Raw genomic sequence first — 17,098 nt, 5'->3', positions numbered from 1 at the left:
TCCCAGATTTATTTACTCTTCCCTCCCTCCTTTCCTAATGTGGTCGTTAGTATCTTCAGTTATACTGACCTAGAATAGATCAGGTTTGACTGTTGTTTGGGGAAACATTATCTTTTTCAGTGTCACTCATCGTGCCGGTTGATGGTCTGTCATGTGGTTTATCCAGTGTTGTGGACTACATCTAGTATCTCGTTAGAATGTAGAGAATGCTAAGAAACAGCATAACCAATGTAAAATGTTGGTGGTCCTAGAACAGAACCATGAATTTACACATGTACCCACCCACACATACTCCTACCTCTTTAATCCAGTCCCTGGGGGCAGAAGTTTTTGTGTTGGAGCCATTATGTAAACCAATTTAGGGTAGTGGGTAATGGTAGTCTGGCTTCTTCTGATCACTCTAAAAATCAGTAGCCTGTGTGAATGGTAGACTAAATGCAACAAAGGACCTGACTAGACAGTAGCCAGGCCATTACTGGCAACTGTAAATTTTCTTACTGATGACAGGATCTGTCCATCTGTAACCACTAGAGTTTGATTTGACACAGCATGCTTTGTTCCTTTCTTAAGCTCCGGGGCCTGAACAAACGTACACCAGATACAGCTTTGGCTTATATATCTGTCTTATGTCAGGTGCCTGCAAAAAGAGCTATAGATGGCAGTTCACGCAGCTCTGCAAAACTATTTCTGTCAGAATATTTTGTGTCAAGGTAAAGGCTAGTGCTAGTTCATGTAGTTCTAGTTTTCTGTCACCAAAGGTATGTTGAGATTCCTCTTGCTCATTGGTACAGGAGACCTGGCTCAGTTGGAGAGTAAACTTGACAGTCAAAACAGGACTTCCCAACCAGGAATTCTGTAAACTTGTGTGTGTGGTTCTATGGGTTGATGTCAGTCTGGACTCTTGCTGCATCTACACTTAGCACAGGTTCTTGAGACTGGCTTTCTCTCAGTCACAAAGAAGAGAAACTTTTAGTACCTTGCTGCAGGGAAAAACAGTGTAGCCACTTCCTGTAGCAGAAGGAACGTGGCCTTGGAATTGACACTGCTGTCTAGGAAGGAGGAGGAGATGGTAGATTAAAGTTTAACTTCTGTAAATGAATCCTTCATTGTCATTTAGTGGTCTGAATTTTCTGGGTGTGGTCTGTGTGGTCAGTCAATAAATTATCTTTTTTCTATTGTTCTACTTTTATATTGGGATAATAAGCTGTTTCATGGAAACACTGTGTGATAAAAATTAATGGAAAGTAAAGAAAGGTACCAACTTTTATTGAATTCCTGCTGGAGTTAGGCATTGTACTGTAAATTTTCATGTATGTTCTTTTATTGAAATATATCAAGTTCATTGATATTACAGTTTTTCAAGTCTAGGTGAATAATATTGTGACTCAGTGTCTTGAACTGTTTATAATAGCCATTTAGAGGATATAGAATTGTGTAGTGTTTCATGTTATTTCATTTGTTTTCTGGAGAAGGAAAGAAAATAATTATATGAGTTAGTTTTCTTTTTTGGGGGGGTTTGCTACTGATTAGCCAAAGGCAGGGTGGAGACTAGCAGGTCTGAAATTAGAGACACCTGTGCTGTTTTGGGAAGTTGAGACTCTTGACCTAGGATTTGCTGAAGTTGGTGCAGGAGAGGTCAGTGTAGGTTAATATTTTCAGAGCTCAAAGCAAATGTGGATTGGGGTTGTTTATAGGTGCAGTTTTGCTTGATCTCTGTATCTGCAAATGGAGTAAAAAAGTACAGTACTGCTGTTTTGGGAAACTTCTGCAAAAGTCCCTGAGCCAATGCAAATTAATCTTCTCCAAAAATACCAAGAAAATTCCCCATTTGGCTGTTTCACCTGGTTGAGGGAATTGACTGTTGTCATTATGCTTGTAAAGAAATTACCAGGCTGGGTGTGGTAGTTCATGCCTGTAATTCCAGCACTTTGGGAGGCTGAGGTGGATGAATTGCTTGAATCCAGGAGTTTGAAACCAGCCTGGGCAACATGGTGAAACCCTGTCTCTACAAAAAACACCAGAAAAATTAGCCGGGCATGGAGACATGTGCCTGTAGTCCCATTTGCTAGAGAGGCTGAGGTGGGAGGATTGCTTGAGCCTGGGAAGTAGAGGCTGTAGTGAGCTGTGATTGCATCACTGCACTCCAGCCTGGGTGACAGAGTGAGACCCTGTCTCAAAAAAAAAAAAAATTTTCCACAGTTTTGTTTGTTTTTTATTGAGAGACAGGGTCTTGATTTGTTACCCAAACTGAATTGCAGTGTGGAACAATTACAGTTCACTGTAGCCTTGAACCCCAAGTGATCCTTCTGCCTCAGCCTCCAGAGTAGCTAGGACTGCAGGCATGTGCCACCATGCCTGGCTAATTAAAAAAAAAAAAAAAAAAAAATTTTTTTTGTAGAGACTGACGTCTCACTGTATTGTCCGGGTTGGTCTTGAACTCCTGGCCTCAGGTGATTCTCCTACCCCAAAGTGTTTGCATTTACAGGCGTGAGCCACCATGCCTGGTCCACACGTTCTTTTAAAACAATTATAAATTTGATTTTCTGTTTTTAAATTTTCTCTTGAAATTCTTCTCTCATGGGAGATACCATCTCTATGTTTTTCAGTCATGCAATAGCTGGGGGTCAGAATAAATTGTTCGGCTCTCTCCTAGGTGATATGCAATTAAACTGAAATCTTCCTTCTCCTTTGGACTTGTGCATATATCTATGAAAGGTGAAAAAAATCTGGTTAAGAGCAGCAGAATTACCTGATACTATACTGTCCTTTAAAGGGCTGAAGTAGACACATTAACATTTCTTAATCTATGCATTTTTCCATGTTTATTTTTCTGTCTATTGAATGAATTACTGTACTTTTCCTCTTGGCCACTTCCTTTTTATGGTTTAGTGAGAGAAACTTAATGTAATTTTTCCTTCTTTGTTGAACAAGTATTAGTTCTTTAAAAATAACTTTATTGAGGTGTAATTTATATACTACAGAATTTGCCTGTTTGAAGTGTACAGTTTATTTTTAGTAATTTTGTGGAGATGTGCAACCATTGCCCCACTCCAGTATTACATTTCCAGTGCCCCAAAAAGATCCCATGTAAACACCACTTTTTAACTTCGTTTGAAGTCAGGCACACGTTTTATTAAGTTCTGCATCAGATTTAATCTTCTTCCACTCATGAAGTTTTCCACCACTCTGCGTATTACACCTCTTCTTTCCTCTTCTTCTTTATATATTTCTTATTACTGGTCAAACATACCACTCATTTGTTATTTTATTACATTTTCTCAACACTTTCTAAAAAGTGTAACCTTGAAAAGAAGGGATTTAGCTTTTATTCAAAGTTATTTTTTTCTTTGAAAGTTGTTATCTTGTAATGCCTCAGGCCTCTCAGTAAGAGCTCATTATTCTGGGTTTTTGTTCATTTCATTTGCTGTTTATTTATTTATTTATTTTTGAGATAGAGTCTCGCTCTGTCACCAGGCTGGAGTGCAGTGGCGCGATCTCAGCTCACTGTAACCTCTGCCTCCCAGGTTCAAGCAATTCTCCTGCCTTGGCTTCCCAAGTAGCTGGGACTACAGGCGTGTGCCACTACGCCTGGCTAATTTTTTGTATTTTTTTAGTAGAGATGGGGTTTCACCATGTTGGCTGGGATGGTCTCGATTTCTTGACCTCGTGATCCGTCTGCCTTGGCCTCCTAAAGTGGTGGGGTTACAGGCGTGAGCCACCGTGCCCAGCTGCTATTCATTTATTTTTAAAGGGAATAATTTATTGGTTATTTCTTGTGTGTGTATACAGATCAGGTATTAGCTAATTTGGAGAACTCTGCTCTGTGCATAAGTATTCAGATGCTCAGTAAAAGATGTGAATATTGTCGTACATTTGAGCTTTTCCTTTTTTTTTTTTTTTTTTTTTTTTTTAAGACGGAGTCTTGCTCTGTTACCCAGGCTGGAGTGCAATGGTGTGATCTTGGCTCACTGCAACCTCTGCCTCCTGGGTTCAAGCGATTCTCGTGCCTCAGCCTCCTGAGTAACTGGGATCACAGGTGTGTGCCACCATGCCCGGCTAATTTTTGTATTTTTAGTAGAGACGGGTTTCACCATGTTGACCAGGCTGGTCTCAAACTCCTAAGCTCATGATCCACCCACCTCGACCTCCCAAAGTGCTGGGATTGCAGGCATGAGCCACCACGCCCGGCTACACTTGAGCTTTTTAAAGGCCTACCTGCCATATTGGTTTGTTTCATTAATGGTGATGTTAAATCTCATCATTTGGTTGAGTTCCTGTCTGCCAGATTTATCCATTGTAAACTGTCTTTTCCCGTTTGTGATACATAATCTGTAGAGCCATACTAATTGTTTACTTTTGATATCTCTTGTATAGAAGTACCATGTGGTTGTCACAGTAGCAATACGTCTTCTTAGAGTAACAAACTAACCTGGCTAACAGTGTTTAAAAATTGAGCATTATGGCCAGGCGCGGTGGCTCAAACCTGTAATCCCAGCACTTTGGGAGGCCGAGACGGGCGGATCACGAGGTCAGGAGATCGAGATCATCCTGGCTAAAATGGTGAAACCCTGTCTCTACTAAAAAAAATACAAAAAACTAGCCGGGCGACTTGGTGGGCGCCTGTAGTCCCAGCTACTCAGGAGGCTGAGGCAGGAGAATGGCGTGAACCCGGGAGGCGGAGCTTGCAGTGAGCTGAGATCTGGCCACTGTACTCCAGCCTGGGCGATAGAGCGAGACTCCGTCTCAAAAAAAAAAAAAAAAAAAATTGAGCATTATGTGGAAGACAATATGTGAAAAATGCAAAAAAATGAAGTTCAGAATTCGTTTAATTTGAGCTTCTTTGTAATGTGAATTTTTTTTTTTTTTTTTTTTTTGAGACGGAGTCTGCTCTGTCACCCAGGCTGGAGTGTAGTGGCAGGATCTTGGCTCACTGCAACCTCTAACTCCTGGGTTCAAGCGATTCTCCTGCCCCAGCCTCCTGAGTAGCTGGGATTACAGGCGTGTGCCACCATGCCTGGCTAATTTTTGTATTTAGAGATGTGGTTTCACCATGTTGGTCTGGCTGGTCTTGAACTCCTGACCTTGTGATTTGCCTGCTTTGGCCTCCCAAATTGCTGGGATTAAAGGCATGAGCCACCGTGCCCAGCCTTGTAATGTGAATTTTTAAGTGCAAAGTTTAAATACAGTTGCTTAAGAGCCTTGGGATGCAAATCTAGTTTTCCTTAGGTCATAAGGAATTTTTGCTGACAACCCTTTCACAGTTGTACTTTCGTAGACATTATTAACATTTTTCATAGTTTTCAGACAAGTTCTTTCCTGCTTTTAAAATTCCTTCCTCCAGTCTTTTCATGTATCCCTTGGAACAATACAGCTCTTACTGAGGGGTCTAGAGTTGTCTGGGTTTGAACCCTGGCTCAGCAGTTACTTAACCTCTCTGTACTTTAGTATTCTCCTTTGTAAAATAGAATAGTAATACCATATAAGTTTTTTTGAGGATTACATAGGCATTTGGTACTTTTTCTGGTCACAGATGTTCAGTAAGCCTGTATATTATTATTCTCAGTCTGATAAAACTTGTAATAGGCAGTGACTTTTTCCTTTATACGCTGTACATGTATACATAAACATATAAATGTACCTCATAGACATTGCTCAAGGAAATAATCATAGACATTCCTTCTGTAATTGTCTCTGTCCCTATCTTGGGGGGAAATTTAGATTCACTTTTTTAGGTTACTTGTAGGATCCATATGTTAACCATACACCCCCCTTTCCACCATGTCTACATTTGCTGCATATTACTTTGAATATAACACTTAGGCACTGTCTAGTGCTATGAAAAAAAATGGTAAATATTATTTCTACCTCAGACTATATGATCTTTTTTTTTTTTTTTTTTTTTTTTCCCCCAGAGACAAGGTCTTACTCTGTTGCCCCAGGCTGAAATACAGTGGCACCGTCATAGCTCACAGCAGCTTTGCATTCCTGGACTCCAGCAGTCATCCTGCCTCAGCCTCCTCAGTAGCTAGGATTGCAGGCATGTGCCACTATGCCTGGCTGATTTTTAAATTTTTTGTGGAGATGGAGTCTCGCTGTGTTGCCCAGGGTGGTCTTGAAGTCCTGGGCTCGAGCAGTCCTCTGGCTTTGGCTTCTCAAAGCATTGGGATTATAGGTGTGAGCCAATGCACCTGGCCCAGACTATAATCTTAATATGTATGTTGGAAATGGTTAAATTCAAGGCACTGTTACTACCTTACATCTCTGACCTGAATTGGAGGCCACAGTTCATTAAGTGGCAATCTATTCATCTAAGGACAGCTACCACCTAAATTTTTCAGTGGTTCTCAGTGGGGAAGGTACCGTATATCCAAAGGGTATTTGGAAATGTATGGAGGCATTTTCGGTTGTTAAGTGACTGTGGGTGAGGGATGCACCACTGGCATTTGGTGCAGAAAACTCAGAATTGTTCACCCAAAATGCCAATAGCGTCACTGTTGTGAAATTAAGCTAAATACTTTGGTAAATCAGTAGATAATGTTTTATCTTAGTTATAAAAAAATGTTGAGCCTGGGCGTGGTGGCTCACGCCTGTAATTCCAGCACTTTGGAAGGCCAAAGTGGGTGGATCACAAGGTCAGGAGTTCCAGATCAGCCTGACCAATATGGTGAATCCGCATCTGTACTAAAAATACAAAAATTATCTGGGTGTGGTGGTGCATGCATGCCTGTAATCCCAGCTACTCAGGAGGCTGAGGCAGGAGAATCCCTTGAACCTGGGAGGCGGAGGTTGCAGTGAGCCGAGATCGCACCACTGCACTCCAGCCTGGGCGACAGAGCGAGACTCTGTCTCAAAAAAAAATGTTGGAGTGTGGCCTTCTTACCTTTCCATGGCATGTGCTCATCCACTGTTGTCAGTGTACTCTGAAAAAGGGGAGTCATCTGGCAAAAATGTCACTTTGCTTCCTGTATTCAAGGCTCCCATTTCACCAGATATTGTGAACTTTGTTCGCACCAATTTGCACAAAAACAACAGACAGCCCTATCTTGTTACTGAGTCTTGAGGTACTGGCAGAGTTGGGTCTCACATTCCCAGAGTTTGAGGTGGTGGGACTCACTGTTCTGGCCAGGGTGCTTTTGGAAATATCTGTCATGGAGGCCACATGTTTGCAGCAACCAAAACCTGGCACTGTTGGCACTGTAGAGTGAATACAGCCCAGAAAACGATATGCTATCTGTTCTCCCCTGGGTGCCTCTGCCTTACCAGTGCTGGTCATGTCTAAAGGTCATCATATTAAGGAAGTTCCTGAACTTTTTTTGGTGGTCAGAGATAAAGTTGAAGGCTATAAGACAATCAAGGAGGCTGTTTTGCTACGTAAGAAACTTAAAGCCTGGAGTGATACAAAAAAGGGCTATACCTCTCAGCAAATGAGAGCTGGCAAGGGCAAAATGAGAAACCATTGTATCCAGCACAAGGGACCCTGCATCGTCTATAATGAAGATGATCATATTGTCAAATCCTTGAGAAACATTCCTGGAATTACTCTGCTTAATGGTAAGCAAACTGAACATTTTGAAGCTTGCTCCTGATGGGCATGTGGGACGTTTCTGCATTTGGACTGAAAGTTCTTTCTAGAAGTTAGAGAATTGTGTGGCACTTGGTGTAAAGCTGCTTCCTCAAGAGTAACTGCAGTCTTTCCATGCACAAGATGATGAATACAGACCTTAGCAGAATCTTGGAAAGCCCAGACATCCAAAGCCCCCTTCAAGCACGTTGCAGGAAGATTCATTGTAGAGTCCTGAGGAAGAACCTCCTGGAAAACCTGAGAATCATGTTGAAGCTAAACCCATGTGCAAAGACCATGCACTGAAACACCATTCTTTGCCAGTCCAGCAATCATAAACTCCGGTTGGAGGAGGCAGCGGTGGCGGTGGTGGCGGTGGCGGCAGCAGCAGCAGCAGCAGCACTAGAGGCCAAATCAGATGAGAAAGGGGATTGTAGTCAAGAAGCCTGTGGTAGGGAAGAAAGGAAAGAAGGTTGTTGGTGTTAAGCAGAAGAAACCTCTGGTGGGAAAAAGGGCAGCAGCTACCAACCAAGACATCAGCAGCTGAAAAAAAAAACTTACCACAGAGGAAACGAAGCCTGCTGCATAAACTGTTGGTTTATTCCATAAAGGTCGAATAATTTTGGACAGCTTATTTTAAATAAAGACCTGATCAATGAAAAAAAAAAGTTATTGCTCATGGCAGGAAGCTTTTTGGATGAATCCTTCAGAGCTGTAGTATGTAATCTCTGAATTATTTAAGGGGAATTAGGCCATATTTTCTCAGTTGGGAGAGTAAGGTTTTGTCCTGAAGATTCTGAGGGTGTTTGCCATTATGAATGTGTTTTGGTAGGGTTTAACCTCTAAAATTAAGAGTAGTTGAATGGCTAGGGTGGTTTAGTGGTTAAAGAAAATTGGCATTATTCCTTTAGTAATCTTTGTATCCTCATGGTTGATGGAAATAATACAATTTGTGCCTGGCATTCCAGTGATGCCTGGATATTGTTTGTCCTGTTCTTTCTTTCCTTCTTCGTCTTTTTTTTTTTTTTAAGAGCAAATGATGTATTTGTTTGGCAGATCAATAAGATTTCATTAGGTATGTAATTTAACTTGTTGTAGCTTGTTTCACTTGAGGCTAGTATAGGACTTTGACAAAGATTAAAAAAAATATATTTATTCTCAACTTCCACCTCCCATTTTATCAGTCTCTAGGGCAATGTTTCTCAAACATTTTTGGCTGTGGGTCATAGTTCAAGATGTATTTACATTGAGACCCATTACACGCATAAGTATATCGGTATCTAAAACAAAAGTTTCATGAAATAATACTTACCCTTATTAGGTGCAGTGTAATCTGGTTGTTTCTATTTTATTCCATTTTATTTAATTGCAAAATGTTGAGGTTGGCCTAGCACGTTGATTCTGTGACCAGTGTATTATGAATTGCAGTTAAAAATACTGTGTTAGGATATATGTTCATGAAATTTTAACTCAGGCTTTAAAAATATATCCCAAGTCTTACTGTCTCTGTCTGCCCAACTATTGCCCTTGGCTAAGCCACCTTCATCTCTCTCTTAGACTTCTCCAGTAGCCTCCTAATTGCATTCTCTGCTGCCTCTCATCCCCTGCCATCACCTAGCTCTGTTGTTTTAGCTGTCTAATTGATGCTTTTAAAATGTTACTCTGGTCATGTCGTCCTTACTATTACTTTCTTTCCCCCACTTTCATTTATCATGGTAAAATACACATGAAATTTACCATCTTAATAATTTTAAGTGTATAGTTCAGTGGTATTGTATACATTCATAATGTTGTGCAACTATCATCACCATCCATCTCCAGAACTCTTTTCAGCTTGTAAAACTGAAACTTTACACCCGTTAAACGAGTAAGCCCCTATTCCCTCCTCCTCCTTCCCCCTGGAAACTACCATTCTACTTTGTGTCTATGATTTTGACCACTCTAGGTACCTCATATAAGTGGAATCATACAGCATATATTACTTTCTGTTATAAATTTAGCCTATGGGATTTTTAAAAAAGTTTATATAATGTTTTGCATACAAGTTAAAAATTAAAGTAGTAATCATCGACCTCAGACATCTAGAACAAGTTATACCATGGAGCCTTCCTGCTCAGCAGTATTGAGGCTTGGACTGCCTTGTTTCTTCTTCCCTTCAGATTGGCAGAAGTGATTACTTCTCTGGACTTGTTGTAATATTTTTGTTTTTTAGTAAGTGAATATAAGGAGAGCCTTGACTTTTTTTTTTGAGATGGAGTCTTGTTCTTTTGCCCAGGCTGGAGTGCAGTGGTGCGACCTTGGCTCACTGCAACCTCCACCTCCCGGGTTCAAGCGATCCTACCATCGCAGCCTCTCAAGTAGCTGGGACTACAGGCGTGTGCCACCACGCCCAGCTAATTTTTGTATTTTTAGTAGAGATGGGGTTTCACTGTGTTGGCTAGGCTGGTCTTAAACTCCTGACCTCAAGTGATCCACCCCCCTCAGCCTCCCAGAGTGCTGGGATTAAGGTTCGAGCCACTGTGCCCAGCCCAAGAGACCTGACTTTTTTTTTTTTTTTTTTTTGATACGGAGTCTTGCTCTTGTTGCCCAGGTTGGAGTGCAACGGTGCGATTTTGGCTCACCACAACCTCTGTCTCTCAGGTGCAAGTGATTCTCCTGCCTCAGCCTCCCAAGTAGCTGGGATTACAGGCGTGCGCCACCACACCCGGCTAATTTTGCGTTTTTAGTAGAGATGGGGTTTCTCCATGTTGGTCTGGCTGGTCTCAAACTCCCAACCTCTGGTGATCCTCCCGTCTCAGCCTCCCAAAGTGCTGGGATTAACAGGCGTGAGCCACCGCACCTGGCTGAGACTTAGCATTTTATTTTTTTTATTTTTATTTTTTTTGAGACGGAGTCTTGCTCTGTCGCCCAGGCTGGAATGCAGTGACGCCATCTCGGATCACTGCAAACTCCGCCTCCCGGGTTCACACCATTCTCCTGCCTCAGCCTCCCCAGTAGCTGGGACTACAGGCGCCCGCCACCACGCCCGGCTAGTGTTTTGTATTCTTAGCATTTTAAAAGACAAGATAATGTGCTGAGCCAGACAGCTCAAGATGCTCCACATCTATTTTATTATTTGCTTTTGGAAAAGGCACTATAGTAGTATGTATGGAAAGGCTGACTTGGAAGTCATGACGTCTGGGTTCTCCTGGCTTTGCTGCTTTCTTACTTGGAGACCTTGGGCAAATTGCTTACAACCCTTCTGAGCTTCAGTTTCTTCAGCATCTGAAACCATTGGATACTTTGGATTTCTTCAAACCCTAAAATTCAGAAATTCTGTCATCTCTTTGACAAGGTTTTGAGACCGTAAAAGATTCTGTTTTTCTGTTCTGCCATTCTGATTTTTTCCCCATCTACTGTAATCTGAATGCTTAGAAGAAGGACAGTGAATTTTAATCTGTCACACTCAATTATTGTGATGAAATAATTCCAGAATTGTGTTTATAAAATAGTCTGGACATACAAAGTACTATGCAGATGACAAGTACTATATATACCACTATGGGGATAAAACTGGAGATGAGCACCTCATCCTGTGCACTTTCTGTGAACTGCTCTGTGGTTATGATCTTATGATCCACTTAGAGCAGTGGTTCCCAACATTTTTGGCACCAGGGACCAGTTTTGTGGAAGACAGTTTTTCCGTGGACCAGAGCAGCGGGGGCAAGGTTTTGGGATGAAGCTCTTGCACCTCAGATCGTCAGGCGTTAGATTCTCTTAAGGAAAGTGCAACCTAGATCCCTTGTATGTGCATTTCACAGTAGGGCTTGTGCTGCTATGAGAATCTAATGCTGCCTATGAGAATCTAATGTCGCTGCTGATCTGAGAGGAGACGGAGCTCAGGCGGTAATAGTTGCTCTCCTCACTCCTGCTGTGTGGCCTGGGAGTAAGGTTTGAGCCACTGTGCGCAGCCCAAGATACCTGACTTTTTGTTTTTTTTTTGAGACGGAGTCTCATTCCTGCTGTGTGGCCTGGTTCCTAACAGGCCACGTACTGGGAGTTGGGAACCCCTGACGTAGAGAGTCTTTTGATTCTGCTTTCCTTGAATTGCAAGGCTGATTGGTTGCAGCATTCTCTTTGTATTATGTTTTGTGGCTTGAGTGTGCCTAATCCAGCCAGAGGTAAAGCTGGGGAATTGTCCTCTTCTTTGGTCTTGGGGTACTTCAGGAAAATTTAGCTTTAGAAAAGATAAGGTTACCAAAGTTCTGACTGCCTAGTTTGTGAGCTGGGCCCCTAGTGTCACATAGGGAGCTATGGTTTCATTATTACACATTTTGTTTTTCACTAAATATCATAGGTTTTTTCTCTGAAATGCTAATGAGCTGTCATGTGACTGTATTTGCCTTCAAGTTATTGGGAGGATTGATAGACACATCTGTTATAGGCAAAACAAAGCTCTGTTTTTTTAATCAGGGAAAAATATTAGTAATAGAGCTCTTTTGTAGCTCTCAGGCTTTTCAGGCTCTTTCATAGTCCCATTTGTTAAAGACTTTTTACTTTATTTTGCCTCATTTGGCAGAAGACATGGAGGTGCTCTAAATCTATTAGCTGCTTCACTCCAGTGAGACTCTTACCATTGTAGTACCTAAGGGCACGGTTCAGCTCACCCCTGTGTACTCATGGTCAGATTGCCATCAGCCTTCCTTTTTTTCATACAGAAAGAACCGTAGGCCGGGCGCGGTGGCTCAAGCCTGTAATCCCAGCACTTTGGGAGGCCGAGATGGGCGGATCACGAGGTCAGGAGATCGAGACCATCCTGGCTAACACGGTGAAACCCCATCTCTACTAAAAAATACAAAAAACTAGCCGGGCGAGGTGGCGGGCGCCTGTAGTCCCAGCTACTCGGGAGGCTGAGGCAGGAGAATGGCGTGAACCCGGGAGGCGGAGCTTGCAGTGAGCCGAGATCGCGCCACTGCACTCCAGCCTGGGTGACAGAGCCAGACTCCGTCTCAAAAAAAAAAAAAAAAAAAAAGGAACCGTAATGTGCATACTCTGTCTGTATAACATAATGAACTGACTTCTGGGCAACTTTAATTGTAACCTTAAAGGAGCTAATGATATTCATGTGTTAGGTAGGTTTACCTTGATTTTTGAACAAGTAGTGCAGTTTCCCAGGGAATCAAAGTTAGATTGCTTTACATTGTAGAGAAGGGTGTGTGTGTGTGTGTGTGTGTGTGTGTGTGTGTATGTGTATAAAGTTAAAAGCTTTGTTTTGTGACTGTATTGAAGGAAGTAACCTAGGGAAGTTTTATTAAGACTGTGAATAAGAGCAAATTGATGAGTTTTTTTGGAAAGAGGATTAAAGCAACTCATAGGAATTCAGCACCCTGATGTATGTCATAGTGCTAAAATTTGCTTAGTGTTAAAGTCAGATGGCATAATGTAGAGTTACCATGTGACCAGCAATTCCTCTCATCATTATATACTCAAGAGAATTGAAAAAATATACCAACACAGAAACTTGTACATGAATATTCATAATAGCATTATTCGTACAGGGAAGAAATGGAAGAGTCCAAGTGCCCATCAGCTGATGAGTGGATAAATAAAATGTGGTATAGCTATACAGTTGAGTATTATTTGGCAATGAAAAGGAATGGTGTACCAATACACGCTTCAACATGGATAAACCTTGAAAACATTGTGCTAAGTGAAAGAAGTCTGTCATAAAGGACCACATACTGTATGATCCCATTTATGTGAAATGTCCAGAATAGGCAAATCACTAGAGACAGAAAGTAGATTAGTAGCCGCTGAGGGCTGGAAGAGAGGGGAATGGAGAGTGACCACTTGAAACAGGAATGGGGTTTCTTTTTAAGGTAAAGAAGATGTGTTAGCTAGTAGTGATGGTTCCCCAGCTTTGCGAATTACACTGAAATCCACTGAGTTGTATACTTCGAAAGGCTGAATTTTATAGTATGTGAATTGTATACCAGTAAAGCTATTATCTAACAAGTAGGACCAAATTATCTGTATGGGTAAGATACCTATCTTTTTTGCTGAGTAGAGCTATATGAAATTCTGATACATGGAATGCCTTGATTAAAGATACTCTGTATCATCATTTCTCTAAAGGCTTATGTCAACTTGGAAATCATAATTGCGAAGAAAACCTTTTTTCGTATTAAAGAATTAAATGTTAGATGTAAAATTCCATAGCGTCTGACTCTATGGATGCCCACAAGAAAGGAATAAGTTGTATATATATTATATATATATTATAATCTAGAACTAGAAATATTACAGAAGGGAAAGCCCATATGTATATGCCTCATAAAACTATAAAGTTGGCTCTTTCTCAAACAATGGGATACTAGTTTACACACTTACATTTTGCAAATATTATAAAATCTAATACTACCAAGGCTGTGGGAAAAGAGAAACCCTAATACACTGCTGATGGGTGTGTAAGTTAGAGCTCTGTAGAAAGTTTTTGGCAAGATTTTGTGAAGGTGATGAATATATCCTATGAACCAGCAGTTCAGAATATACATTTTATATATCTTTTGCATAAATGGTGAACCTTCCATTTATGCAAAAGGAAACATGTACATGCGTTTTAATTTCATTTATATTTATGATAGGAAAAAATTTGGAAACTATAGAGAAATGGATAAGCAGGCAGTGGCATTTTAATGCAACCTATTACTCTAGTACAGTTAGAATGGACAAATTGCGTCTACATGTGTCAACATAGATACATCCTGGAAGCATTATGTTGAGAAAAAAGAAAGCAAGTGGCTTGGCATGGTGGCTCATGCCTGTAATCCCAGTGCTTTGGCTGAGGTGGGAAGATTGCTTGAGGCCAGGAGTTCAAGACCAACCTGAGTAATGTCGTGAGAGCCTGTTTCTCTTATTTAAAAAAAAAAAAAAAAGAATAAAAATAAAAAGCAAGTTACAAAAAGTTAAATGTGATACCTCTTATGATCATTTAAGACAAAATAAAAGCATGCCTGTAGTCCCAGCTACTTGGGAGGCTGAGATGAAAGGATGAGACAGGACAATTGCTTGAGCCCAGGAGTTCCAGTCTAGCCTGGACAGCTTGGTGAGACCCCATCTTTTAAACAAACACATCAGTCAATCCAATACTGTGTTGTCTATGGAAAACATATGTATGCTGCAAAATTATTTTAAGATGTGTATTAAAATAAGCTATATTACCTTCAGCAAGATATTTATTTCTGTAGGAGAAGACAGCACAGTGGAATGAAGAGGGAAACTTTCAGCTTACAGTATTCTTTCTTAAAATCTGATGCAAATAATGGCAGTATGTCATAAGTTATATTTGGGTTTATAATTTCATTTTTTTGTATTTTAAATAAACTCTTTCATAATTAAAAATTTGGAAAAGTCACCAGACATAGTGACTGACACCTGTAATCCCAACACTTTGAGAGGCCAAGGCGGAAGGATCGATTGAGGCTAGGAGTTTGAGACCAGCTTGGGCAACATAGCAAGACCTCATCTCTACAAAAATTACAAAAACTACCTAGGTGTGGTAGTGCATGCCTGTAGTCCCAGCTACTCGGGAGGCTAAGGTGGGAGGAATGCTTGAGCCCAGGAGTTTGGAGCTGTAGTGAGCCATGATGATGCCAGTGCTTTCCAGTCTGGGTGACAGAATGACACCCTGTCTCAAAAAAAAAAAAAAAAAAGAAAAGTGAAAAAAATCACATAGGATGAGTTAAAAAAAATCATTGGGCTTACACTTTTTTTTTTTTTTTTTACATGTTTCTATATTTGCTGTCCTAAAAATGATTCATCCTAATAGTTATTAATGTTGGTTTTTGAAGAAGTACAATGAATGTGGTTCATATCTTGGGTTTTTATTATAAAATCGCCCCTTGTCCATATTTTGATTATTTTTTCCTTGATTGAAAAGTGCTTAATTAACACAATAATGTTAGACAATAACACATGATTGAATTCTTACTAAAGGTGCATGGGTTTTTATGTTTTATAGTTAGGACTTTGGTTTCCCTCTATAATAGCATTTGTGTCTTTTTTTTTTTTTTTTTTTTTTGAGACGGAGTCTCGCTCTGTCGCCCAGGCTGGAGTACAGTGGCCGGATCTCAGCTCACTGCAAGCTCCGCCTCCCGGGTTCACGCCATTCTCCTGCCTCAGTCTCCCGAGTAGCTGGGACTACAGGCGCCCGCCACCTCGCCCGGCTAGTTTTTTGTATTTTTTAGTAGAGATGGGGTTTCACCGTGTTAGCCAGGATGGTCTCGATCTCCTGACCTCGTGATCCGCCCGTCTCGGCCTCCCAAAGTGCTGGGATTACAGGCTTGAGCCACCGCGCCCGGCCTGTCTTTTTTTTGTTTGTTTGTTTTTGTGTTTTTTTTGAGATGGAGTTTTGTTCGCTCTTGTTGCCCAGGCTGGAGTGCAGTGGTGCCATCTTGGCTTACTGCAACCTCTGCCTCCTGGGTTCAAGAGATTCTTCTGTCTCAGCCTCCCAAGTAGCTGGGATTACAGGCGCCTACTACCACGCTCGGCTAATTTTTGTATTTTTAGTAGAGACAGGGTTTCACTATGTTGGCCAGACTGGTCTCAAACTCCTGATCTCAGGTGATCCACATGCCTCGGCCTCCTAAAGTGTTGAGATTACAGGCGTGAGCCACTGCACCTGGCCAGCATTTGTGTCTATTGGTTTGTGTGAGAATACTGCCTGATAAGGATTATACTGCCGTCTTTCAGATGTTCTTTACACATACTTTAATTCTGAGGAAGGCTGTAAACTAGTATGATACTGGCAGGTGCTTACCACATTGTTGGATGCCTTAAAAGTTTATTGTTATGAATAATATTATTTTTAATAAATGTTTACTGTGTATAATAAGAAAGTGTAAATTACTAGATGGAAGTATGCTTTTGACAAGCTTCTTGGAGACAGGGTTTTTAGAACTGAAGAATGGAGTGAGGGATAGATTATGACAATTATTTTAGTTGTTCATCTTAAATCTTAAGGGAATTAGCACAAGATATGCCTGCCTTCACAAGACGCGGAAATTCCTTAGCATTCATCTTTAAATTAGCAGACTTGGCTATGGATATTTTCCCTGTTAACATTAGTTTCCTTTCTGCCCTTCTTTTTAGAGTTGGAGTCTCACTCTGTTACCCATGCCGGAATGCAGTGGCATGATCACAGCTCACTGCAGTCTTGACCTCCTGGGCTCAACCTATCGTTCCACTCCAGCCTCCCAAGTAGCTGGGATTATGGGCATGCACCACCATGCTTGGCTACTTTTTATTTATTTTATTTTTTATTATTTTAGTTTTTTGAGACAGGGTCTCTCTCTGTCATCCAGACTGAAGTTCTGTGGCACAGTCTTGGCTCACTGCAGCCTTGACCTCCTGGGCTCAAGTGATCTTCCCATCTCAGCCTCTAATGGCTGGGACCACAGCTGTGTGCCACCACACCCAACTAATTTTTGCATTTTTTTTTTTTGTAGAGCTGGTGTTTCACCATGTTGCTAATGTTGTCTCGAACTCCTGAGTGCAAGC

The 17,098-nt window shown here is 41.2% G+C and overlaps 1 protein-coding gene and 1 pseudogene across 1 annotated transcript in view; both read left to right on the top strand.

Moving 5' to 3' along the window:
* The window catches only part of MRTFA (myocardin related transcription factor A), a 178,640-nt gene that overhangs the window by 2,620 nt on the left and 158,922 nt on the right, over positions 1-17,098 (top strand). The gene's annotated exons all lie outside the window — the stretch shown is intronic.
* Positions 4-15,257, top strand: LOC139358738 (large ribosomal subunit protein uL4-like; annotated as a pseudogene).

The sequence above is a fragment of the Macaca nemestrina genome, chromosome 15 (genome assembly GCF_043159975.1).
Source record: "Macaca nemestrina isolate mMacNem1 chromosome 15, mMacNem.hap1, whole genome shotgun sequence".
NCBI lineage: Eukaryota > Metazoa > Chordata > Mammalia > Primates > Cercopithecidae > Macaca > Macaca nemestrina.
The sequence above is the reverse complement of the archived record's forward strand: the minus strand, read 5'-3'. Positions and strand labels throughout refer to the sequence as shown.